This window comes from Siniperca chuatsi, linkage group LG6 (genome assembly GCF_020085105.1).
Source record: "Siniperca chuatsi isolate FFG_IHB_CAS linkage group LG6, ASM2008510v1, whole genome shotgun sequence".
Classification (NCBI taxonomy): domain Eukaryota; kingdom Metazoa; phylum Chordata; class Actinopteri; order Centrarchiformes; family Sinipercidae; genus Siniperca; species Siniperca chuatsi.
In genome coordinates this window covers 14866069-14893962 of record NC_058047.1, presented here as the reverse complement: position 1 = coordinate 14893962, position 27894 = coordinate 14866069, and the positions used below count along the sequence as shown (strand labels likewise).

Genomic DNA, 27894 nt, shown 5'->3' with positions numbered 1-27894 from the left:
CACAATCTTGACTGATACTCTTCCCTAATCTCTGCTTGAGAGAGTGAGATATATCTACATTTTGAGTTTACCACCAAACTCAATCGCTCCCTGGATGACTAATGTGTTGCTGGGACAGAAGCTCTGCAATGTGTGGTGAGATCTCCCAGGGCCTTTGTGGCTCTCACATGCTGGACATCCCCATTGAGACAGTAAAGAATAGGTGGTCACTAGGTATGGACACAATGAAACAGAACTCAGGGACTGGAACAATTGCTTGAGCTGTCAAAGGGTGACAGAAACTGTAATTAATGATATTTTCTATTTTCACAGAAGAGAATGAGCATCTGACAGAAGCATTATTAATGAGTGCAGCCTTGTTGGAGGGAATAATGGCAGTTTATTAGCAGCGAGACAGATTTAACAGATCTCTCTCAAACAAAGGGTTTAGACACATTGAAAAATGGAGACAATCTGCCCCAAAGATCCAATGGGATAAAATGTTCAATACAACAAAAATGTTTGTATTGTGATCCTATTCTTTTTTCTTCTCGCAACCATCTGTTAGGCAAGTCGAATCATTATGTTTTTTTAGAATCTTATCTCTTGAAAAGAGAAGATAGCAAAATAGTATAAATATAAATATTTCTTTTACTATGTTTGTGGTAATCAATCTACCCACACACTGTGATTTGTTGGACAGGTACACAGATGGATATTTTTAACATAAGATACAAAAACAAACATGACTTTTGAGTGAAAAGGTGATTAATTTAATGAGAATTCGAATGAGAATTGCTTCATGGGTCGCAGGGTTATATCAAAGGCTTAAGATGATAAAGTATACCATATATTTGTTATAACTAAAACATACATCCTTTTGGATTACTAAACCAGACATCCTTTGCACTGTTTATATCGGTGGCCTCAAAGCAATTTGTATTTCAGGAAAATATATTTCTCAACCTTCACAGAAACAAATTTGTTAAAATATGAATAAACTGAACATGTTTTAGACAGAGATTATTTTATTTTATAGACCAATACCACTAGGACAATAGTTTGCGGTCACCAATCCAACCAATCATAGTGAGAAACTATGCAATTACCCTAAAATTATCCCATTATTCCTTACAATATCTTATAGATTTAGGCAGGGAATAACTATTTTTGAAGTAATGCTGATAATGGCAATATCACCAGTGGGTGAAAAAGATTTGTGAAACGTATTCCGGCAGTGTTTCAACAGATACTCCTCTGCTTCATTCATTCCACTGGACTGAAATATGGCTCCGATGTGACACTACAGGCATATGCCATTGAATAGATGTATTAGATGATTTCCAGAAATGAAATGATATCCCCCCCGAACCTATTTTCAGTTCATGTAATTGATTCTCATCCAGCAAGTTCGACTGTATTATGTTTGTTTGAAAAGTTAAAAGAATTCGGCTAATTTCTCCTCAACCAGGCAATACTTAACCAGATTAGAGTGGCCTCTTCAAGCTTTGTTGATGCATCCAAGTGAGGCAGGGTAGCCCAGCTGCAAAAGCTGATCAAAAGAGAGAGGGGGAATGTGATATTAGCATCAAGTGCTTCAGCGAGTGACTCAGACAAAAACATTGAAAAAAACATCATTATTAGACACTTCCTTTACTCATGTTTGGAAGTGAATATATCTGTTTATCAAGCAGCTGTGTGCATCCATACATGGCATTGATTCGTACTTTAACCAGCATTATAAGGCAATTCCTCTTCTCCCTTTTGCATCCCGTTATTGGTAGTATGCTAATGACATCCGCTGTGATTAGTGATTTTCTTCTAATCTTTATTCCACGGTGGCCTGAGCAATCACAGAGGTAGAGCTTCAAGATTTACAGCAGTGAGCTTCTTCTGACTGCTCATCCCGTCTGCCCTGACTTGATTTAATTTGAATAATAACAAAAAATTTTGATTCAAAGGCCACTTTGGTGCACCACGATGCATTTGCAGATTCAGGAAACACACTCACAAGAACATAGGAGAGCCTTTTTTTCTGTCATGACCTAACCTGTTTTGGGTAAAAGGTGTTTAAAGAGGGAAGTTCCTGGTTCATCACTAATGCTTAAAAGGGTAATGTCTTGCATCTGGATATAGTAGTCTACATTGATTTATTTTTTCTTTTAGGCAGCATTTATTGGTTTTTCTCTTAATTTTAACACAAAATAAATTTTTACATCTGATACTGAACAGGAAGCTTACACTTGTCAACAACAGCCTTATCTAGTATAGATACATCATTCCAAATCTATAGATATTCAAACTGTTGTCGGGACCCACTTGCACATTCGGTGAAAGGTGATTGAATTTGTCTGAGGCTATTGTACTACAGCACTTATATATATAAAAAGTCTTCTGTATCCCCTGGGGAGTGTGGGGGCTGTACAAATAACTGTGTGGTCTCACACTGTTTCCAAGCATTTGAACTGGAGTCCATCCAGAACACAGGCAAATGGATTATTAGATTTTTTCAGTTAACTTTCAGCATTAGGAAGAAAGGAAGAAAAAAGAGGTTACACAAACTGTCCCGGCGGCAAGTCAATTTAACTTCCTGCTTAGAACATTTAGTAAGACATCATTACAAAGTTCAAAACCCCCCCTGTGCTAAGTATTGAAAAGAGGTCTGTCATTTATTCTGGTAATTGAAATACTTTCATAAGTTTCTGTTGAAGTCTACCCGTTATAAAGTGTCTTTGAATGGAGACACTACAGGGTGCAGTTACTGGTGCGAGTTTGCATTGAAATGCACCTGGAAGCCCTCCCTAATTGGCAGCCATCTCATTTGGCTTTGATACTGCACCTCATCATCTGCATGAGCAGAACAGGCCATTGTCTAGGGAGGAAGTACAGGTGAGTAACAGGCTAATCGCCAAATACAACGCAGACTCTGCTTCGGAGAAAGCAGAAGTTCAAAATGAAGCCATAAAGCAACTCCAAAATAGTGTCAATTACAGCATGTATTCATAATATACTGTACGCCCCTGCAATGTTTTACCGTAGCTCGTGAGGAACGGCATTATATAAAGTGGTAATGTGGGCAGTAAAACCTGAGTTTAGACAGCAAGATCCAAGGACCTTCTAATTAAGAGTGCCATCTTAGGGACAGCATGGGGAGTGATCTAATGGTGAGTGGCTATGCATGTTTTTACCTGCAGTGTGCTTTATCTACCAATGCCTCGCAGCAGGACCTTATACCGACCTGTCTCCTGCTTTACTGCTGAGATATGAACTGAAACGTGCAGGTACAAGGAGCAAGTCGAGCACTGTTACAACTTGAGTGAAACAAATGGGCAAATGGTTTATGCTAGGTTGTGCAAACAGCATCACCGGTGTGCGGTATCATAGGAGTATCTTGGCTTTGGATACAGGCATGCTGCTCCAGAAGGTGTGGCAATAGCATTCACACCACCTGCAGTGGTGCAAGGGAAAAAGACCTCCTGCATCTTCGTGTGATGGGGTGAAAAGAAGCATTCATGAGATTATAATAGTGCAGGCTTCATCCTCTCCTTGGCAGTCAACTAGAACCCATCTCAGAGATGCAAGGTGCTAATTACAAAATGATGAATTTAAGAAAAAAAACAATGGCAGACAAAATCAAGGTCTCAGACAGGTGCCTAATCTCACATTTTGGTTATTTTTGTCCTTGAGAAGGATTTCTTTGACTTTGTGCTCAATCCATACCGCTTTCCTCATAACTGCACATCTTGTGTCTATAAATCTATACAATTCTGTGCGGACCTGTAGCTGCAAGCAGTCATTAATTATGTGAATTTGCCGCAGTCAGCATCCGGGCTACGGAGTGCCTGAAAAGCAAAGCCTGAGCACTGAGAAAAGAATCCATACTGATGGGAAATGGCCTATTGACTATCCTCCTGATATGTGCAAGTCACATGGATAATGGAAAATGAGGAGAATCGAATTGAAAGAGAAGAGGAGTTCAGGATGGTCATTTTCAAATTTTGATATAATTATTTTCAGTCCACTAAAGAAAAATAAGAAAAGAAAAACAGGGTTACTTGGCAGAAAGTCCCTTTACCAAATAGTGTCAATGCTCTGAAATCTCTTTTAAAATTTCTTGTAGTTCTTAAAATAAACACTACTGTACTACTTTTGCACAGGTTTAACTTTGTGAGACATTTGTGCAACAATGTATTGGTGTGTCATAACTCTTCTGAGGGTTGAAAAATGGATTTAGTTAAGTGCAGGAAGTATTATGTTTAGCTCAGGGCAAAGTGTTCTGTTGAATTATAGCAGCCGATTACCCACAGCTCTGGTCCGGGGGACTACATGGGGTATTTGTTTACACCAAAGGAAATGAAACTATTTCCATTTAACTGCCCTGCTTATTGGCCTCCGTTGCTTCATTCTTCAATACATGTGATATGTTTCCTACTGTTACAATGGCTATCTCTGCGATGGAAAACATTTTTTTTTAAATCCTCTGAGCACGGAAATAAAAAAGTTGTGCATTACATGAAGCATTGTGGAGGAATCCTGTTTCCCATTATGTCTTCATAACTGACTGCGTTTTTATGCAGAGGTGCTGATGCAATTAGCCGTCCTCCTACTAAATGTGTGCCAGATCGTGCTTGGGTTTCAAAGAGTCAAAGAAACACTATCTTGCTTAAATTTCAGGGGACCTGTGCTTAATTTGGCCTCCTTTATCTAATAGAGTTTTTCTTTTTCAAACACCATGTGGTTTGCTGTTGGCTGAATCCAAATAATGGACCACAATGGTCAGCCACAAGAGCCAAGAGACTGATGTTTTATCTATGATATCATAACATTTTCATCTCTAACTTTAACAGGGTTATTCTTAAGAATCCCCACTGCTGAGACCATTATCTATGTTTCAGTTGTGAATATAAAAAGGTGCCCTTTGCTGGAAGCAGTGAGAAAAATATCAAAATAGAAATGTGGCTCTTGGTTTGAAAAAGAGCTGAGTGTTCGGTGGAGCTTCCAAAATGAACATTGAAAACACATATTTTACACACATTTATCTCCATCACTTGACAACAGCACTGACAAAAGCTCCATATCTTGATTTCCAACGTGCATATATTCCTCCCACTACAGTGTCAGCATAATCCCTGCCAGGACGTAGTGCTGCATAGGACTGCAAAAAAGGCAGAGAGATAGAGTGGAGGTGAGCGGGTGCTGGAGAGAACGATGAGGTTGATCCCTCGTAAGCTGGCCCATGGCCTCAACCCTGTAGCATTTATCTGAGCAGCAATGGTGGTGAATCCATCACCAGTGGGACAGATGATGAGAGACCCTGGCTGTCCCTGATTCCACTGCCCCCTAGAGGAAATACCATGACAGGCAAATGTAAGAAATGCATCCGAATGCATCATTAGATTCTACGTTCTAAGGTGGTTGTAGATTATCATTTTTATGAGTCTCTTATAAAGCAGATCTAGTTTAACTACAAGTGAAATGCTCTTCACTACTTTGCTTCTCAGACTTTACCATGCAGAGCATACAACACAAATCAATATGCAGGTGTAGGCTATTCACAGTAAATGGACTCTGTGCCTTTGATTTACACACACAAAGCATGGTTAAGAAAAAAAGGGTAAAGAGAGAAAGATTTCCCCAAAATCATTTGTTCTGTATTGACGTGTTCCCTGATACAGTGTTACAGCTTTGGAACAAATCCGCAGAGAGAATCTACAATCTACTGTCTCCACAATATTAAATTGTTACCCACCCATTACGCTAAGCACAGATGCGCTGTCCAATCGGCAGCTGGTGTGCTGTATATTTGCGTTAATATTTCACATTAGCCTGTGGCGCGACATAATACCAGATGATTGCTTGTCTGTTATGGTATATGATGAGAAGTGTTCAGGGCTGCTAATGTGAGACGTCTCTGTTTACCACTTTGATGGATGGCCTCCCTGATAGGACCTGAGTTACGTTCAGGGGTGTCACAGGAAAAAGATGACAGATGGGCCCAGCTGTTGAAGATATCGACACTTTGACCAGACCATGAAGACATTAATCACAGCACGGCTAACCAGCACTGAGGGAGAACGGGTGACTTCTCTTATCAAGACACGAGTTATAATGGGGGATACACTGTATAATGGTCCGTTCAGTGATCAGAAGTTATGAATCTTATACCGTAACAAAAACGAAGACAATGCTGAGAGCTGTAAAGAAGTGAAGCGACCCAAAGAACTTGTAACATGATTAACTGTCACAAGAGATTAGGGGCCAGTAATAAGGATAAACGAATTGTTGTTGCTGTAATATAATATTAAGTGATGGCAGATATCCAGAAGTCAGTGTCAAAATGAAAAAGAGGACACTAATGGATCTTTGGAATCTTCAGTCTCAGTTGCACCATCTTGTCATGCTGAAAAGACTCAACTGGTACTCATAGACTCACTGTGAATAAACATCATCATGTTGTTGCGATGTGGTGCTTAGTGATTAAATATTTATCCACCTGATAATACCAAGCTGTACTTGTTTTCAAAGGCATTTATGTAGTAGTATGGTGATTGATCACTTTTGTTTAATTCTGTGTCTTCTTTGATATTTGATATTCCATTGATCTTTCTGCTACATACTGTAACATATATAACGTAGTACATGCTCATTCATGAACAATAACCATGTACGCTTAAAGAAATGAAAGAAATTAAATAAGGCTGTGCAAGAAACTCCTTCCACAGTTGTTGCAACTCTCTCAGTTTCCACCAGACCAGCTGCCTGTCACTGGTAGTAGAGCTCATGTGTAGAAAATAATATTCATGGGAGAAGGAGGAAATGGATGATGATGTATGTGTGTTGGGAGTGGTTGGGGGGGGGGGGGGTTGTCACTGAATGATTGTGAAGCTGACCCAGCCTGGAGTTTAAGTTCACCACAGTCTAAACTACACAGGCCCAACATTGATGAAGCTACCAGTACCAAAGTACGTTGGTATCATACAATGACACCTTCCACACAAACTGTCATAATCAAATTATTGATAGCCCCTTAATGTGCACAGAAAAGTGACGGAACAGACAACAAAAGACGAGCTGACAAATTAGACTTGAAATCGTTCATTAACATAGTGTCTGGAAGTTCATTAATAACACTGTTTTAAATTATTCATGGTCTTGTTTCACTACAGCAGTTTTTCTCCTGCTGAGCTAAAAAAAGGAGAAAAAAAGAAAGAGTTAAAGTAAGAGGGAAAGAAAAATAGATTGAGCAACACACACAAAGATGGGTCATTATTTCAGCACTGCAGGGAAGACAGTTAAACACTACTCTATTCTGTTCAATTTGACTCTGTGCAACATAACTTGCAACCATCTGGGTGTAAACCAGCTTATACCTTATTTCAAGCAATTTTATGCATCTTAGAAGTACGACTGTTTGACTGCCCACGGAGCTGTGTATTCGGTGCACAGTTTGGTATTCTATGGAAATCCCACTGTTGCTATCAAAAAGTCACTGTGGCCAACATTCATAAAAAAATGCTTTTCACACCAACCACAGCATAATCTTGAACATTACAAACTTGAACACAACTTTTTGGTTCTATTTGTGCTAAGTCACTTTCAATGAATAAAGTACTTCTACATTTGGTTGTAGCTGGATTCACCTTAGTTTTTTATATTTCCTTCCTATCACATCTTTTGTAATGCAACAGACCAACTTTCAGCTTTTTAAATAAGTTGATGGTTTGGCTTGCTCAGAACAGCACTAGAAAAAATACAAATAAAAAATAGAAAACCAAATTATTATTAACCAAAAAATGTCCTAAGTGTCTAAGCAGTGCCTCACTGTCTAATGCCCTGCTACACTTTCATCCTCCAAATCTCAATTAAACCTCAGCTTCATCAAGGTCAGCAAGAAATATCTTCTTTTTCCAGCTTTCTTCTATCCTCTTATACTTAAGTTAAATACCAGATGAGACTTAATGCAAGAGATCTCCTTTTGTTAATTATAAATATTAATAACTCTGGTAAATACAATCCTATAACAACAATTTGGTCGGACATGTCTTCCATACCAAAGAAACATCGTGGGGTTTGGTGATTGCCCACCGTGGCATACCTGCACAGATGAAACTCATCCTATATTCTAAATGCTAAGTGGTTTCATCCAGCAGTGAGGAATGGAATAAATATGTGGATGGCTGTCCTCACTCAAATATATTCTCAAACATGGTCGCTTGCCCCGGTGCTTAGCAACATTGAAGCCGAGCAGATAAAAAGGAAAGAAAGAGAAAAAAGGGAGACAAAGAGATATATCCTTGCTGACAGCTGCTTTCTCCATGCTTCTCCATGTTGTAAAGATGTTACCCTCAGAACTGTATTGAGACAACTGACCCATTGTTCCTGTTGTAATTAAAGAGACCACAGCTGAAGACACGAGCCGCATGGCCAAAGGGGGCTTTCCTCACTTTTCTAGCACACTATCCACTGTAAAGCTATCTAGAACAAGTAGCAAAAGCCTATGATGTCATTATCCAAATTTTACAATGTTATCTTAAGCCATCATTGTAAGGACTAATGACTGTATTTTTTATTTGACTTGTTCTTTGTTAAATACAACTATTTTTCAATCTGAATAAACTTCTAGTCAATATGGCCATTGGAGAGCCTTTTAAATCACAAGACTTTTAATCACAAGCACTTCAAAAGATGTGACAAGATTGTATTACTTCACTTTTTTAGATTGCTTTTATCATTATCAACATCACAGATTTTAAGCAGACCTTTTCTCTATTATTCTTCTTTTCTCAAGTTCAATGAAGCTCTGGGCTTTTGTCAGTTGCACTGACAACTTGCACGTTTCTATTGTCATGAGTGCTCCTTTTCAATTAAATTCTGGATTGCATTTATTACAGTAACAGCATTATTCAGTCGTTTATCTGATACATTTTACTACTGTATCACTCGTGTTATGGGGTTACACAGATTTCTGCATCTGCAACCACATTGCACTCACTTTTCCATAAGCCTGAAGCAGCTGTAAATCGAGTAATTTCACAGTAGCATGAAAAGTTGAAGACAGACTTAGCAACAATGTCAAGACATGGAATCACATTCATCTATCTGACTATTTGATACATATCTACTTAAGCTTTGAAAACAGAGTCTATGTATATTCCCTCTGCAGTCTGAAAAATGTCCTCATTCTGTTAGCCAGATAATGACCAGTCTGACTTCAAAACAGTCTATTCTAATTAAAGTCTTGGTCCAAGGCAAAGCCACATTCCACAGGCAGCAATCTGATGGAGTGGACGGATTCACATGAAACAAGCAGCATTACAGCAGACTTTGATTACTGAGGTATTCATCGGCTGTCAATCATTCAGCATACCTGGTTTTGATTTTAGGCGCAGATTTGATATTTGATATTTCTGATGTTTCACAATACCAATTAGCAGCACATATCATTGCTCAGAAACACACAATTTGTGCATAACACGAGTTTGGTTGGTTTAAATGTTAATTTCTGTCTTTTGGGAAATGACAACAAAGCACTGAATAATTAGGCTTCAAAGGCCTTTTTTATTGGAAAAAGTAAAATGAAATATTTATCAAGTTTATGAAGTATGTTTTTGACATGCACGGGATGACTTGGAAACAGCATGGTATAAAAAAAAAATCATACACCTGCACTTTTGTTAATAGTCGTTATGTAGTCCTGAAACCCTACCTACAAGAGATAAAGGTTCAGACAAACAGATAATTGTTCGTGAGTTTGTGTTGGGAAGGGGATGACCTTTGAGATTCAGTTGAGCTTCAACACAGAAGACATTAAAGCATAGAAAATAAACCTGAACACTGAATGTACCATCTTGAAAGCCCAAAGTGCATTCGCCAAATGAGTTTTTTTTTGTTTTTGTTTTTGTGTGTCTGTTTTATGGTTATCAGGATATTTCAAAGAATATTTTGCACATTTAAATGAAATCTAATAGAGAGTTTGGTCTTAGTTCTTAGACTTGTGTCATCCTCCAAGGGTAAACCTACAGCTTTAGAATAAGCAAGGTAGAGCAGCTTAAAACTCATTAGTGTTTCCCGCACTCACTGTATCTGCAGACACACAGGTAACTTTTTCTTTGTAAAGGTTTACATATTCAAGGCCATCATCCTAAGCTTCACGGCAGGGCTATCAAAACAGCTTTATAAATGAGTAGTTAAGGTTCTTAACAGCTTCACAGTGCACGTTAAGATGTTTGCAACATAATTACATACTGTGGTGATTTGAAAATATAAGTACACAAAATTATACTTTTTACCACCTGTCCCCTCCACTCCTCAGAGTGTGTGTCTTCCAGTTGAAAGAAATGATATGAAATCCCTAAAAAAGAAAAACAACCTACTGTGTGCAATTACTAACCAAAAGTGATGGCTGAATTGCTTTGACCAGCATATAAATGCTGAACCTTCAGTTTCCCATCTGCATTCTCACACACACAGAGACAGATCCTCTGCTCAGCACACTGAAAAGTACACCACTGAACAATTTACTGAAATATATAAAGAAAATATAGGTTTTGCAAATCTAGTGTTCAAAATGTCCTACTATTTTCTACTGGGACTTTGGTAGCATTTTGAAACCCCAAAGTATAAAAAATGAACATCACTGCTTAAATATGTTTTGTTGATTTTCAATGAATCAACCAGCTGTGCCTTTGCGGCAAACTCTCCCAGGTTACAAGGTGGGCAGTATTTCAGTGTTCTGTGATTAACCCATACATCAAAGTTTATAACTCACCATAGCAGTTGTACTTGGTGGACAGAAAATTGAAAACTGGCCAAAGCACAACTACAATCAATGACATTTCCATGTCCATTTACCTGTTGTGGAATTGTTATTATTTATGCAAACCTGTCTCCTGGAAATCCAGCGTGTGGGAAGGGTAAGGCTGCAAAAACACTTTGGGTAAGGTTACAGAAAGTTGGTGGTTTTGGCTGGATATTAAAAAAGTAAACATCTTTTTCAATATTCAACCAAGACTGTGATCTTTCCCTTACTTTAAGTGTTTTGAGTTGTGAAAACATACCCATAAAACATTAAGTGATGTCCAAAAAATGCCAATTGATTACAATTTTATGAAAAAAGCAACCAGGCATGTGGCAAAAAGTTATAATAGCAGCTAACTATTGGTAACATTAAACTTTTGCTGTATTCAAGCATGTCAACCAAGTCAAAAGTTCTCATTCAGTGAAATAACCCTGGAGGGTTGTATAATTAATATTACTAACAACTAAGTGTCTTTATAATTATTGATACCTCAAAGTATTGGGTAATTAGTAAAAAACTATAATGTGAGTGTCATCACTTTATTTTACAGTTGCCTTCTCCACAGTTGTGTTACTTATTAATTACTGTGTCACTGATATGTTAATGCTGAGTTAACAAGTCTTATTTGCTTTGAGTGATACCTCTTGACTTTAAGATTATTACTAGAATGATGTCTTAGTTACTGAAAAATCACTGTGTGACTTTCAACTCTCTTCAATTCTCTTCCCATTGTGTACAAAGCCCTGGACTTGACACTAGAGACCGGGGTTTGACTCCCGTCTGTGGTTAGGTTTAGACAACAAAAGCACATTGGTTGAGGTTAGGAAAGATTGTGGTTTCGGTTAAATGTTAAATGTCGTGCTTCAAGTCACTGGGGGCTTTTTCCTGTATCAAATCAAGGCAATGATCTTTTCCTAACATTAACCAAGGACAGTGAGTGCCTAAACGTAACCACAAAAAGTGGTAATGCTGTAGTCACTACAAGCGGATATTGTATTGCTAGATTGGATATTTTGGTGGAAAACAAATTAAATATGTTGTTGGTCAACATTTTACTGATTACGTTGATTAACAATATTTCCTCATTATGTTACAAGAAAATGTATCAGGCCAGCATTTTATTTCCTTCAGAACAAATTTGCTGTTGCATATATATATATATATATATATATATATATATATATATAAACGTAATTTCTAGGAGAAGGGAATGGAAGTATAACAGACATGAACATGTTGTAAATTGACAAGCTAACCATGGACTTACCAAATAATGCACCTTGTTAATAACAGTAACAACCTGGTATAACAACTACGCACCACACAATTAACTAGTTAAGTTTCCACAATTACCCATTTGACCAAATCATTACCAGTCACCACTTCTTACCAAGTAATTATCTACTACATCCCAGAAATTATTAGACCCTAAAATCAACATGTACCGTTTTATATCACTTAACTAATAATCACGTGAACAGTTAATTCAAAGGTGAAATCCTTAACCTTCCACACATTATCACCTTCTCCTGTGACGGCAATTGATTGAAATGATGTTTACGCTACGTAAAATATGGCATACTTGTTGTGACAGGTTCTGTCAGTGCCTGCCTTTTACATGTATTTGAATCAGCCAAAGTAAAACTTTTAACATGTGTCAGCAAGCAAAGTGTGAAAACCATTGCTGTTGGGTTGATTTTAATTTTGATATATGAAAATAGACCCATGGTGTGAAACATCTCTTCCAGCACATTCTGCTTCTGTTTCGAAAAGACTTTATTGGCACTGTCACCTAGTGCCACCTGACAAGCCAAAGTACATTTATGTATGGCAGCGTGCGGACATCCTCTCCAACCACAGTAAACGTGCAGATGGATATATTTTATTAATACAACTAATTAAGGACAGCAGCTTTAATAAATATCTCACTCACCGGACACTAGTTTAAGAGTTTCACAAAGGTGCTAATGAAATCTCCTGTTACTGCCAGGACTCCAAATACCATGCAGTCACTGTGATTTATCTGAAATAACGTTACGTGTGTATTGTTACTGGAACGGTTCATAATATCAGCAGGTAATAGACTTTAGTTAAAGCAACCCACACACTGAATTATTTTTAATTAGCTCCACCTTATTAGTCCATTAGCACTGCTGTACCAACTTGCAAATCAACCCATTCACATTACCATCCTCAAACTAAAGGCAATTATGTTTTCTGCTTTTTTCAATTCATATTAAGGCTTCTATCTCCCTTCATGGCATACTGGATGGGTTGCCAGTTCATAGAGAGACTGACAGAGACACACTTATGGGCAATTTATAGTCTCCACTTCACTTGACTCTTTATAATATGGATGGAAACAGAGCTCCCACGCAACACTCAAAGGGAGAATATTCATTCTGGACACCAATTGGGCCATGAATCAAACACAGCACCATCTTCCTGTAAGGCAACTCTTGCCACCCTAAGCAAGCATTCAGACCGAAATTAGCCCTGCGTTAAAACAAGGGACTGTGTTGGGGGGGTAGCTTCAGGTAGTGGTGAAACAATGAAATACAATCCAGGATGTCCAGTCTGAGTCACAGATCGGTGAATTAGAAGACTTCTCAGATGCCAAAACACTGCAGAACAGTTTATTATTCTATGTGACAGGAATTTACAACTCTGGAAAGTTATCACGGCGGCAATTATTTTATTTTTCGGCATGACAATCACTAGGTAAACAGTAGAAATTCGGCGTTCACACTACAAAGTAAACCACCAGGAATGTGCACTTGTATGTATGTCATCGGCCATACATACATGCGTGTTGCAGCAAAAGTTGGGCCAGGTTCAACGTTTTTTTAGCCCTTTGCGCTGGCACCTCTGCTACATTGCCAGACCAGCCTCATTCATTTGTCTTTCAAGCTAAAAACCGGCCAATTTTCAATGACTGTTTTCAAGCTAACCTTATGGCGTCTTCAATTAAAAACAGCACCTGCCAGAAACACCTTTAATAAACTGATAATCATCCCTGTTGTTGGGACCACTGGCACTCTGCCATTAAAATTCATTCATTTGTGGGACTTTAACTGAGCTTTATTAGGAGACCGCATGCTCTCAGAATTCCCGGAGGTATTAACTCCTTCTATGGACCTAGCTTTCAGTTCCCATTGGTCTGACCTATGATCCTGGATTTCACCAGGTCAATAAAGGGGGTCAGCAATCATTGTTCTTTCTCTTTCCTCCTGGCTTCATCTACAGCATTGATGCTCAGCAGCTGCTGTCTCCCTCTCAGTGTATCTGCTTGGACCAGACACACAACAGAGCTGAAAACTCTATTAACAGCGACGCAAGGGCCTGCGTAAGATAACGTAATGTTAACTTAGCTGTCCAGCACACTATCTAGGGAGGCAACAAAATCCATCAATCCCCTGAAAATGCCAGGGTTGTCCGAGGAGTCTGTTTCATAATGCCCACGTAAGGCCGACTCAAAAGCTTCACAAAACTTCACGCAATCAATTATTTTATTATTATAAAATGTGCCTGTTTTTATCCAGTTCCTCATTGTGTTTCCTTACTGCGATCCTGTGGCCGAAGTCCAGCTGTGTAGCGATGTTCACTCTGCCTACCCTGCTAACGCTGGCTTGACAGAATCATCCATGTTTGCCCTGGTGTTCTCATGTTTCCTTACTTTCTCAGACAGGTACTTCATATCCCTCACTCCCGTAACTGTCCATGCTGGATCTGTCCCTGTAAAAAAGCAAGCATGGAAAGCAAAATAAGCCATTAGCATGACTGCATCCAGCTAGCCAGGCCTTTCTAGTATACCAGCTACGAGAGAAGCCTTGCATACACTGCTTCCCTTTCTCGCTAGCCTGCTGACTGATTGTGAGGTAAGGTTGATCTGGGCGATAAAATAATTGCCCTTTTCGGATTAGATTTGATGACGCTGATTGGCTAAATTGTATGTCATACGTTCATATCTTTGACTAAACTGCTACACAGACCCTCCTCCTGTGGGAGAGCTGCTGACAGTCAGAGGGGACGTGTAGGAAAAGCATGTAGCACAGATGTTTTTCTATCATATTTTACACATATTACTGGAATTATTTATTATTATTAGTAGTAGTAATGGGTTTTTTGTGGCCCAAGGGCTCAGGGAGGGCGATGGCCTATTGGTAACATATAGCTGGGCATAACATAGAGTAACAGTGTACATGGCTAAGCACAGGACTGTTTAACTAATGTAACCTTACATGTAGTGATTTATTTTTCTGAGGTTTATTGTTGTGATGTGTTTACACGGTTATTTCGGTAGCCACATGCTAAGTTGATGTTAGTGATGTTCACACAATGACACAGGGTCTTGCATGCAACTAACTATCCTCTTTCTAACCTGGCACTGTTTATGCTATACAGTTCACACGTACACCTCAATTTGGCCCTTTCAACAGAGCCACACATGGCCTTACCGCCATTTCCTTTCCTTTCTTGTCTAACCATGCAGCCGTTGCTCAGCCCAGCCGCCATTTTGAGTTAGATTTCTTTTGTTTGACAGCATCTTGGACCTAGCAGCCATTGTGGACACACACACACACACACACACACACACACACCCTCTGTTCTGTAGTTTAGTGCATTTAGAGTTTGACTTCATATTGTGTGTTTTTGCTTTTATTATCTTTTAATAAATGCTTATGTATAATTATGCTGGTTTCTTTAATGCACAAGAGTGAATAATTTGCCAACCTCTTCTATGTTGAACTCCAAATTCTTACTACTAGCTATTGATGGTAATTCTGGTTATTAGTTAATTAGTTAATAGTTAATAGTTAATGGTCAATAGTTATTAATTTAATTATTAATCTGAGTTCCAAATTGATAATTCAGTGTATTTTATGAGACTGAATCAATTAATTAGCTATCATTTCTCTTCTTTAAGCAGAGTGATGCCCTGAGGACTTTATTAATTAAAGTTATTATTTATGATTGTGATGATATTATATGATTGATAGCCAAATTGAATTGATTGCACCTACACAATTTGGTGCCCCTTTAACCATTGTAAATCCCAACACTGTCAATCTCAAAGTTTTGCCTTAGGTTTGATTGCCCTTTATTGTCGTACTACATGTGCCATAGGTTTCAAGCAAAGCATGAGATAGACTTCTGTTAAGTTTTAGTGTAAAGCAATGGATATGACATGTAAAAGTCTTACAAAGCATTTGTCACCTTTAAAAATAACAACACCTGTAAACATTCATTGTCAAAAGTAGCATCTGCATGCTGTAAGTAGCTTGTCAAAACCAATAATGTGATAGCTGTTTTGTGTCTGGGTTAAAGAGGTGAGGGCAGTGGAGCAACCAGATTCACCTCAGGGAAAGGCTTGTCATCACCTGCAGAGTTTTTGCAGCACTGAGAAGCATTGCTATTTTAACAGCAATTACAGTGGGGCATGTGCATCCGGCAGACAGCAAGTCACAGTCATTCTAAGGAAGCTGATAGACAGGTCTCTGTGGTGTTGAATGGGATATTTCCCCAAACCCTGGGACATCCCTAATATTGGGAAGGCTCTTCTACAAGACATAGGAGCTACAAAAGAATGTTTTATAAGACAGTGGCAAACAATATGATCAGGTTTCCAATTTTCTTACGCTTTCTGCACTGCATTGTTTATTGCATTATTGCTGAGAAAATTATGAAAATGATTTACTTTCCTATATGACTGTGTGAAGCTAAGCAGCTTAATGCTTACAACTTTAGGTCCAACCCTTCTTTCGTCTTTGGAAAACCCCCTGGAGAGATGTCTCTCTACTAGTGACCTCTCTTGAACATGAAAAATCGTTCTGCATACAGGCCTGATTATGCAAACACTGAATCTGTTCCTCGAATGGGAGATAACTTGAACCTGCATAATTTCCTGAATGTGTATTTTTTGTTTGGATGATGAATAGGGAAACATGTTGTTGCTCATACCTGCCCAACTGTAGCTCATCCTTCTTCCTGTTACCTTGGGCCTAATTTAATAACCTAAAACTCACTCAGCCAACTGTGATCCTACTGTGCACCCTGATGGCAGAAATATGTGTAAACACCTGCGCTAATTACCTTCTCAGGCAGATTATTTATGAAATGCATTAAAGCATGTGCAAAACGATTCATTGGTCAGAATTCAGAGCAATTTTTCACTCGACCATCCAAATGTCTTTCAGCCCAAGGGAGGCACATTCCCAATGAAACCCAACAGTATTAGCTCTACGTGACTCTTCATTTTCAGGGCTGTTTGTCGAATGAAGATTATCAAATAGACAAAGATGAGTATGGCTGTGTTCTCTAAATCAGGCCACATTGATTGTTTATGTTGGATGTAATGTGCTTAATGTGTTTATTGTCCTGCGGTCCTGCAGTTTTTCATGAATCTCCCTAAATAAAATGATGACAATACCTATACCTCAAAATTGTATCTCTCGTGAATAACCTATGCCAAGATATGCCTCATAAATATTTTCATATTACAAAGTTTTAGAGAGAGCGCATTGACTGCACTGCAGGTGCTGAGTAGAGGACAAAATTAGCACGGCACTCAGCCTTGAGTGTTCAGGAGGACTAATTGAGCCAAAACTTCTCAGAGATAGGCATCTCTGATTACATTACATGAGTGAAATATTCTTGTCTCACAAGTGTGCTGATACTGAAACGACAATGAATAAGACAAACTTCCACCATGATTAACAGTGGGTAATGATTTCTCGTATCTACTAATTATCCATGTTTGGTTATCTTGTACCAGAAGTTACTGGGAGGGGGCCAAATTGATCAAGAAAATTTGTATTAATTTTCAACCATAATGATGAATGAATCTAATCTGAAGAGTCAAGTCAAATCCATTGCTATCTCATCAGTGAAAACGACAACACATAATAGATTTTCAGACCTCACCATTCAATTGGTGAGTCATTTAATATAGTTGATATACTGGATAATGAAATTCATTGATAGCCTTTTACAGATACAGAACAGCACCAAACTCTTGCATCACACCCAATAAAAAATTCAAGAGCTTACTCAAGTGTTTCACTTAAGTTACTGCAGGATTTGCTGTAGTGCAATATACAATGTAGATCACAGAATAGGCCTAATGACATGTGAATCTCAAGAAATTTGTAAAATCAGCACTTAAGAGTTTTAAAATGCAGATAATAAGCTTCATATGCATCTGTACATTTCCCATTCGCTATAGAAGCCAGCAGTGGTTTGACAATGAAATAACGTAGTGAAATGTAGTATGAAGACGGTGGTCAGATGCACTGCCTTCAACTCTGAAGGTGTTAAACTGCGAGGAAGGACCAAACCTCACCTCAACCAACGTTTCAGCTGCCTAACCCAATCCCTTCTTTTATTACTTCTTTATATTTAAATGTCCAATTTTTTCCAAGTTCTCGACCACTGTAATTTTGTCAAGTCCTATTGTGCTGGAGTGAGAACAATTTCAATGTAATTTCATTTTAGATTCCACAACAAATAAGTTTTGTTTCCAATTTTGCACTCATTTCACAATTTTTTTGAGACAGTTCTGTCCTGAGAATGCTGCAAAAATAAATATTTTACATGTCTCTTTCAATCATCAGGATAATTTGAAAGAGACATACACTCCATCTTTTTTAAATCGATTGTATGAGCTATACAAAGTCCGATTTGTTTACTAATATTTTGTTTGCTTGCTCCAGGTATGCCAACTGTCAAAAACATTCTGTTGCACACCCTTAAAACACTGGCACCACATAGCGCTGTGAGCGAGTGAACTGCAGAGCACACAGAACAAATAAACAGCAGCCAGCAGTTTCAGTTAATGATATGACAGCATGCATCATCCAACCATGCGAGCAGAGCCACATTGAGTTTTAAAAAATTACAATAGCATTTTTCACATTTGAGCTTCAGTATGCTGGAGTTGATGAAAGGTTGTCAAAATCCTGCCCAAAGGTCCTGTGACAACAGGGCCACACTGATGCTCCTCAAACATGACGAAATTGCTTTACTAATTTTGATGTTGGCCCACTTTATGCTAAGTGTGCACTGCTGTACGTAGAAAATAATTTTTAACAGTAGTGGATTGAACTCAGTATTGGCAGATGGTCCATTATAAAGGACTCTGATCGGGATTGGGGAAAAAAAAAAATAGGATTGCGCATCCCTAGAATCAATTTTAAACTCAAGACCAGTCCAGCAATATATGCAGGCTCCAACTATTTACTATCTGAACATTGTGGGATCTGAAAGTCACATTTCCTGCAAAGGGCAGCAGTTACTGTACTGCAAATCATGAAAATGTGCTTGCTTTGACTCTGCATTTATTAGCTGGGTGTAGCCATGCTCTAGCAGGTGACAGCTAGTCAGATGTGACAGAGTGCAATATTATCCCTCAGACACAGTCTCCCCAATTTCAGACAGCTACATCATGAGAGGATGATGTGTTTGAATTATTGATACATTCTCAAGGTTGAGTGCATCATGCTTTTTAAGGGGCTCTGAATGCCATGAAAAGGGTTTTAAAGATACGGAGTGCATTCAAGTCTGAAATCCCACAATTAGAGAGATATAAGTACACTAGAGCTATAAAATGATAACCCCATCTCAGCTCAGGAAGACTAAGAGATGCAGCTCTCGATGACCACATAAGGCTCAGGGTTTCTGAAGACAGAGACTTGTGACAGATGCTTCTATCTTTCCATTACAGTTGGAACATTTGATCCATACACACCGCGGATCATGGAGAGGGAATTTGTTATAATTAACTATGAGGAATGAATGCATCCTACGGAGATTATACTAATTACTTGAGCTATCTTAGAGGTTCACTATAGGATCAGAGCTCTTTGTGTGTATTTCTGTGTCATATGGGTCTCTTGGAGAATTAAGTATACTCCCTCATTTGTTTTCTATGAAACTGAGTACTTAAAACTCAGAGGCGGAAACTGCTAGCCTTCAACAATGGCATATCTAGTTCAGCACAGATAGTTTTTTTAAATGCAGCATCTAAATTTGGGGGGGGAAAGTTCATTATTCATTGTATCCAAACCTTCAATAACAAGGTCTTGGGTTAGCCATTATTTAAAACATCAGTTTCTAGTCTTGTAATTTATCATTTTGCATCACTTGGTGAATATTTTCCTTTCTAAAAATCCATCGAATTGCTCCCTCACTATTTGCCCCGCATGTTTAGCACTTTTAACCCCATTATCACTCCCTATTCACCTGCCCTGTAGACTCGCCTCCAGGCAAGAAGCCATTTGAAAAATTACTTGAAAATTTGTGAACTTATCCTTGAAAGTGACTCTTCATATTGAACTCACAACAACTCAAAGTTGCAAGCATAATGTGTCTGTGTCGTCAGCCATATTAACAAAGTGAACACACCATTAAACAATGTCATTAACCACCGACTCATGCTAATGTCTTCCTTTAACTATCAATGACGCTTAGCTTACTGGTCTGAAAGGGAAATCTGTTTTCTGGATTATTAGTCCAAAATAGAAAGTCACTGAGCACTTCGAATGTTGTTTTGGTGCTTGAGAGGGTGGGACACTGCAGTTAAATTGAATTGAAATAATTCAAATGGCAAGGATGGGCAGTGTAGGACTACTCGTGATTGTTTTTATTGATGTATTTGTGAGTGGTTAGCACAGAGTCAATGAATTGGGTGTTGCTTTTATATTGTGTCCTGTGCAATATCCCATTTAGCATGCCCATCTAAATGCTAATAAGATTAAAGCTGTTTTAAAATTGCTCAGTATAACTGATGTAGTAATTCACTGATTGCTAACTAACTGTAACTTTGTGGCAACTTAAATTCGACACGACACCTTAAATTCTTACCACAGCGCTTTGTTTGTGCTGAGCTACTTACTTAAATATATAAGAAATCACTTCTGCAATCTTGGCCTGGAGCCTTTTTCCTCATCTTTTTTCTATCATACAAGTCAATTCCGACCAAAAAAAATGTTGTGTTTTGTCTCTTTAAAGATCCAACTCTTGCCAGGGAGCACATCTCTCAAATACCATCCCATAGAGGCCATAAGACACTCAACAAATATGACCTGAAAGCATGCAAAGCAGAATTTTTCAACACATTTTTTGCTCGCTCTGTAATGAGACAGTATGGCCGCATTACCTGATGTCATGCTTTTCGTATACATTCTTGATGCTACCTTGGTGAAGGATCGAAATCAGAATGGTTGGAGTGAGGCTTTAAATGCTTAAATTAGTTTAAGAAATATTGTAGTCTGTGCCTGTGACTTTAGTTCCTTTGTGACATTCTCATTCCTTGGCTATATTAATCAGCCTCGGCCCGTAGGCCCAAACAGATGGCTTTGATGACTTGCTTAAAGCAGTCCAAAACTCCACAGATACAGTAAACTAGACATCCATCTTTGGCTCTATTTGTACCATTGCAAACAGAGTCATTATACACTTGGCTTGGGGGAGAGATTCCCTGTCACAGAGCCTAACCCTCTCCTATCGAGGATTTGGATCCTTGTCATCTGTATTTCCTAAACCAGTCAATTGACACTAATATTAAGTGAGCGTAACTGGTTCCAGCCACCTTGAACAATCTGACATTTCACCAAACATTTCATTTTTTTCCCATGTGTTCAAAGTGACATTCAATAAGTAAACTTTTTTTTTTTACAAGGAGGCCTCATATCGCATCAAGCCAGAACTCTGACACTGTGCCATTTTATAAAATAAAAGTATCCAATAAAGCACCCGTCCTTATCCAGAAAGACAGTCACCTTTTTGCTAATCAATAATACATGATCCTTGAAAGCAAAACGCAGCAATGCATCTCTCAAAATCATGACATTTGCAAAAAAAAACTATGGCTAATTAATCTCAGCACTATATAATAAAGCATGATTATTTTTAAGTAAAACACAGGAGACTATATGGTTCCTTAAAACACCAGTCTGCTGAAGATAAGCTATGGAAGATTTAATACTGTTAGGGCATTGCACAAATTAAAAAAATTTCAAATCACAGCCAGTTTTATCCCAAAAGGATTATTTGGCATACATGGTGAAATAATTTTCTTACACTTAAAATAAGGACTAACAGTGAGTGCCATATTCATTTGGAAAGTGATTTTTTGGCCATGTACTCTTATTTCTTTGCATTTCAAATGATTTTAGAGTTCAGACAGTCAGCTTAATTTAATGCCATGTTCATCCATTTCAGAAGAACAATTACACATCTACAGCACTTTTGATAGTTACATAATTTCAAGCTGACTCAAGTATTTGAGTAGTAATGTAGTATATAATATAGCTTCACAAATGACACTTTTTATGCAGTGACTTAAGACACTCTGCAACTCTTAGTCTCCATGAAGGATATCTTTCAGGTGGCCCTATAATCAAGATCAGAACCTCTTCATTTCAGTGAGAACAAAGCTGTACACTATGTGCTGGTCAATTTATTCTAGTGTGACACAGAACTGATGAAACTTACAAGCAAACATGTTAGATATCAAACTAACTCCAAACCACAGAATTAGCATGTTTTAAGACACAAATCACTTAGACAGTGATTCTCCTGCACTTAGCAGACAGTAAACTGGTTAGACATGTGTCAGCCTTAAGGCTTCCATATGCAGTATGCTTTAACTTTCATGTCACATCTTCACATTTTTATAAAGATAATGCAGTCATTAGAACCTGCTAGTCAGACTGAAATGTCATTTCATATATATTGGAAATGTGGGCAGTGATTCAGCAGTCGGGAGCCAAGCTACAGTCAGTGCAGATTGGTGTTGATCAGTATGGCCTACATCCATTTATTTATGTCTAATAATTTGCCGTCCTTTATTCACACTGATTCATTATCATTCAAGTGCCACATATATATAGATAGATATACTATATTGATTTTCTGCAATCTGTTAATTTCACCATCACTCCCTTAACCATGCATGCACAGATATAGCAAAGTATTGTTTTTACTGTTTTCCTTGCTTGGTTAACATTCATACCATTCATGTAAAAAGGGAAAATAGTTTTTTTTCCTCCTGTCTGGACAGCATTCTCTTGATGCTTGATGGCTCAAATGTGATAAAGAGTACAATGTATGAGAAATAATGGAGAAAAAGCCCCAGTTAAGAGAAGATGAAGTAACAGGATTGCACTAATACACTCTGACTGAGCCTAAAACCAATAAGTAACCAAAATCACCACCCAGTCCTCTTCCTTATTCAATAAAATGAAAATAATGAAAAATAAATACAACGCTTTATTTTTTTTAAAGAAATGTGTGGTTTAGTTTATACACTGACTGTGTGTGACTACACTGAGTTATGGGTACAGTACCACACTATCATAAAGACTCTGAAAAGCAGCACACAGTGAACAACGTGAAAAGTGTGTACAATTATCTGACAACTATCTGAATATCCTGGGGGCACATGTTTTGTAATATGTACTTCTCCGCCATTAGTATAAAACAGTGCTACAAAAGCATTATCCTTCAAAAAAATACTGTTAACGATGATATGATGCCAGTGGAATCACAGACAGGCCTTTTAGAAGAGTGACTTTTCAAAGATTTCCCTGGTTTTACTTCCTTGATTACAAGTCAAATGTTAGAGATCTGGCTCCGTTCCTCTATAAGCAAATCCCTTTTCTCTGTTCAATGTTACAGTTATGCCCAAATGTACACCCATATAATACAACTGCAACTACACCCATATATTAAAATATTTTTATGACCGCAATTTATTTTTCATGGCAAAAGCTGTGGCTATTAGGCCAGTATTCAAATGAGGCATTTGGCAAAATATATATTTCTCTCAAAAGACATTGGTGTTGTTTTTTTCAGACCTAGCTATATACAACCATTACAAGCACAAATGGGACTCAGCTTCATGGAATCCCGAAAACTGGGCAGAGAGTGACGGGCGGGCAGATGGGCAGTGGATAAAGTCTTTTATTTCCATCACTGAGCAGCTCCACACCTTGGATAATAGGAGCCAATTCAGTTCAGCCCATAAAGAGGTTTATCAGTTCCTGTCAGCATGCCCTGCAGGGGTGAGGCGACAAATAACAAGGTAGTGAAAAAGAAAAGTGGTAGGAGTCCAGCTCCCTAACCTGTTTCCTCTCTGCCAATGGCATCTGCATTTTCAAAAAACACTCATTTCCGCTTATGACTCGAGATAGGAGATTAGACAGTTGAAAGTCATGTTTGAGCAGCATTAGAAGGAGATATCGAAGTCACGTGATGCAAAGAAGCTGCACTCGGTGCATCTCAGAAACGTCACAAAATGTCAAGCACTGCATAGGCTGCCTAGTGAAAGACTACCTTACTCACTGCGGTGGTCACATCTCACAGGCTATTTTATTTTAACAAAAAAACTCAAGTATGGACATCACAAAACAAATAAAAACATACTGTTACAACATCCTGCTTATCATTTTTGTAATAAAACAACACTCTAGCAACAAGGTTATTTATTAATTATACCTCTAATATTTACACTGCTGCGTTAGAAATACTGTACTCAAAATATTTCTTGTGGAGTTGCTTTTAGGTCAGTGAGTTACACAGAGCCCTCAGCATTTCAGAATGTCTATTTCTGGGAAAATACCCTATTTAAGTGCTAGAGGATGAACAAACCATGTCAAATTATAGCCCTCAGCCTGATTCGACAGGCTTGTCAGATCCAAACTACATTTCTGTCTCCTACCTGGCTATATTTAAAAAAGTGACTGTATACTCTGAATGAAACCTCTGGAGTTGCTGTCAAAATAATAAGCTGCATTGTTGAAAAGGTTTCCACTATTCTGCATCTGCTGGTCCAGATTTGAGGAATTACTTCATCAATATAAAAACAGGGCAATTTTTTTCTCTCAACTATTAGTCAACTTTCATCTGAATTGGATTCGTCGATGTTTGATGAGGAGGAGGAGCAGGAAAATGAAAGACGATGCTCACGACACTTGCGAGTGCAGTATGCTAAGTCCTACACACCCTTCACTTACAGACCTAACCTGGATCACAGTGGCTAATGTAATTTTCCATGCATGAAAAAAAAGAAATAGAATGTGGGAACATGCCAATAATAATAATGGTAATAATGGGAGTGGATTTTAACAGTATGTCTAGAGCAATTACTTATGGCCTTTCTCTAAACCTGCACCTCCACAATAAATTACATTTTAAAATAAAAAATAATCCGAACTTAACTGTACAATTAGAAAAATTGATAATTATACATAAGAACTGTATATACACACACACACACACACACACACATATATATATATATATATATATATATATATATATATATATATATATATATATATATACACACATATATATATGGTTTTTTTTGTTTTTTTTCCCCCCTCTTTTTGAAGAGTGGTGGAGGCACAGTCGGGAGAGCTCCTCCACTGAGTTTGCCTTATGCTTGCCGGAATAAATTGGTACCATATGGTGTGATGACAGGATCACTCAATCTTCTGTGTACCTGAACACCACATTAATCATTTTTTGGGGGATATTCTTTCCCTTTCATCACACAGGAATTTCCAAATAGCCCGTGCCTTTATTTCTCTCACACATGTAGTGAATTTACATACACAGGCTACACACTGCCCTTGTTAGGAGCCAGACCGTCTGACCAAGTTCAAACTGGAGCAAAACAAAATGTTAAGGTTAGGTGTCAGGTGAGACTTCCTTCCTGTTCAACATGTTGACTTACTTTCATTTTAATGTGGTCAAGAACTAGGGGCATGTTTCAAATTAACTTTCTTAAATACACAATGAAATTTTTTTTTAATTGATATTAACATTTTTTGAGAACATCATTATTTCCTTATACATTGAAAACCATATATATATATATTAATAACATATGAGAAAAAGTTAAGAGAATGGCTGTTCTGATTTTTTAAAATTAAGTAATAAGTAACAGCAAATAAGAAATTAGAACATATATAGATATATGAACACAAAACAATAGGTACTTAAAATGTCTGATAAGTATATTTGCACCTACCTTAATTAGATGGCTATTCTGTAATTCCATAGGTATATGTATAGGCATAAAGTTCCTTCCACTAATTCAGGCTAAGAGTTTTTAGACAGAGAAAGGTGAACAGAGTAAAAAAGGGTGAAGTGCCCAGAGGTGAGAGAGAAGAGAGAGAGAGAAATAGAGAAAGAGAGAGAGAAATGGGACAAAGGAGAAAGAGTGGTCTTTATAGCAATGTCCGCTTGATGAATCAGACATGTCTTATTTGTTGGCTGCACTGCCAGGGAATTTGCATTGATTATTTTCCCCTCAACAGATACATTTAAATCAATGTGGCACAGCGCAGCCAGAAAAGTGTGAGAAAATGTGCGAGGCACACCGTGAACCCCGGAGCTGTAACCTTGGTCAGACAGGAGGAGCCACAGCTCCCCCTTCATGCCGAACAGATGAGATCAGGACTAAAAGCAACTCTCAGGACAGCACCATCTCTGATCTCCCTATGAAAAACAATCCCCTCCCTGCACCCGTAATAACATTTCTATGGGCTAATATGTCTTCATTACACTGTAATTTTTCATATGCAGATGTGCCAAGTAGAGTTTTCCCCCTAGTTTTATAAAAGGCAGTATATTGCTTTATGTTTCACAGTTTTGTTTTTGTTCTTTTTTTTCCAGAGTTCTTAGAGGTTTCTTTTAAAATTGTTTTTCTACTGTCTCAGCTATAGATATATAGCTCTATGAGATTTATAGGTCATTTTTTAAGAGCCATAAGTAGGTCAATCAAAATCAATTTGAAGTCTTTTACCATTGCAGGAGAAACTGTTTGAGCCTGACTTGTTATGTTAATTTTAATATAAATTTGAGACATTCATACTTCATAGTTTAAGCAGCAATTACTAACAGTGCATGTGCATATCTGTAAATATAGTTTGACAAAATAATCTTTACTCAAGGTCCACTTCCCAGCTTTTTCTGGAGGCTTCATTTTTTACTATTTCCAAGGTCGAGAATGAACTTTCACACGAGTATATAAATATATTTTTGCATGCTACATTTTATCCACGTCCTCTTCCTCTTAATACAGTTCTAACAAGAAGCCATGCAATATGTGCATATCTCATTCATAAGAGAAACATCAGTATGTCAACATTGCTTGAAATACACTGTCAAAAGTATACTTTAATTTGTGGAAATGAGCAACTCAGACAAAAAGTGGTCTGTCTTTATGAATAAATAAACAAGGATTGCATCATCATTTCACCATTCTAAGATGACAAATACTACACAAATACACTGTTGTTCAGTAGAAATATGTTTGATCATCTGATATTTGCTAGTGAAAAGTAGGTTAGGTTATATATTATCTATCCTGTGACAGAATCCACTGGCTTTTATGCAGACCCAGTGTGGAGCTGGATCACTGCTAATGCTTCATCACAGGGTTTAGCTTAAATGAAGCTTTCATGGAAGTGGAGCAGTTAGAGGTTTTTTTTACTCCTTTAATGAAGTCCTGTACTGCTCCCTTACATACACTGAGCTAGATGCTTGTTTGCAGGGTTCAGGGAATATGATCATTTGGAACTAAGTTGCCACAAAAGCAACTTATATTGTATGTTTATAATTTAAGAGCACTGAATAGCAAATAATAACTTTTATATAAATGTTGTGACACTTTTTTTTCCCAGGCTCATAAGCCATGGGTACTAAATAATAAATACCACTTTCTAATTGGATGGGACACTTTTAACACCCCCAACACACACACACATAGCACACCACACCACCATGCACTGCTCCCACCTCTCTTTTCCTGTCTCTCTCTCTTTCCCCATCTCATTGATAATTTCTCCTGGAGCTTCAGCCTCTCACATTGAGATCAAAGTAGCTGTCACACACACTGCCAGTGGAGGACGGTTCAGGAGCATCTCCCTACAATATTTTATTCTGCTATGGATGATGAAAGAGTGTATACTGTGGGTGGAGACGACACTGTTACGAGGCAAATGCAGTAGGGGGCGTTACATTGGGCCCCCCTCACAGGGGATTGGTTTGCACGATGGCAAAAGTAACAAATGGTTTAGGGTAGCACTGTCCTGCAAACCAATCCA

General features: G+C 38.0%; 1 long non-coding RNA gene across 1 annotated transcript; it reads right to left on the bottom strand.

Moving 5' to 3' along the window:
• Nucleotides 1-241: 241 nt before the first annotated feature.
• LOC122878390 lies at nt 242-26172 on the bottom strand. Its single transcript, XR_006378471.1, has 3 exons — nt 25815-26172; nt 14341-14512; nt 242-1531 (listed from the first exon to the last, which is right to left on the bottom strand). It is a non-coding gene; the product is annotated as an uncharacterized LOC122878390 (long non-coding RNA).
• Nucleotides 26173-27894: the final 1722 nt, after the last annotated feature.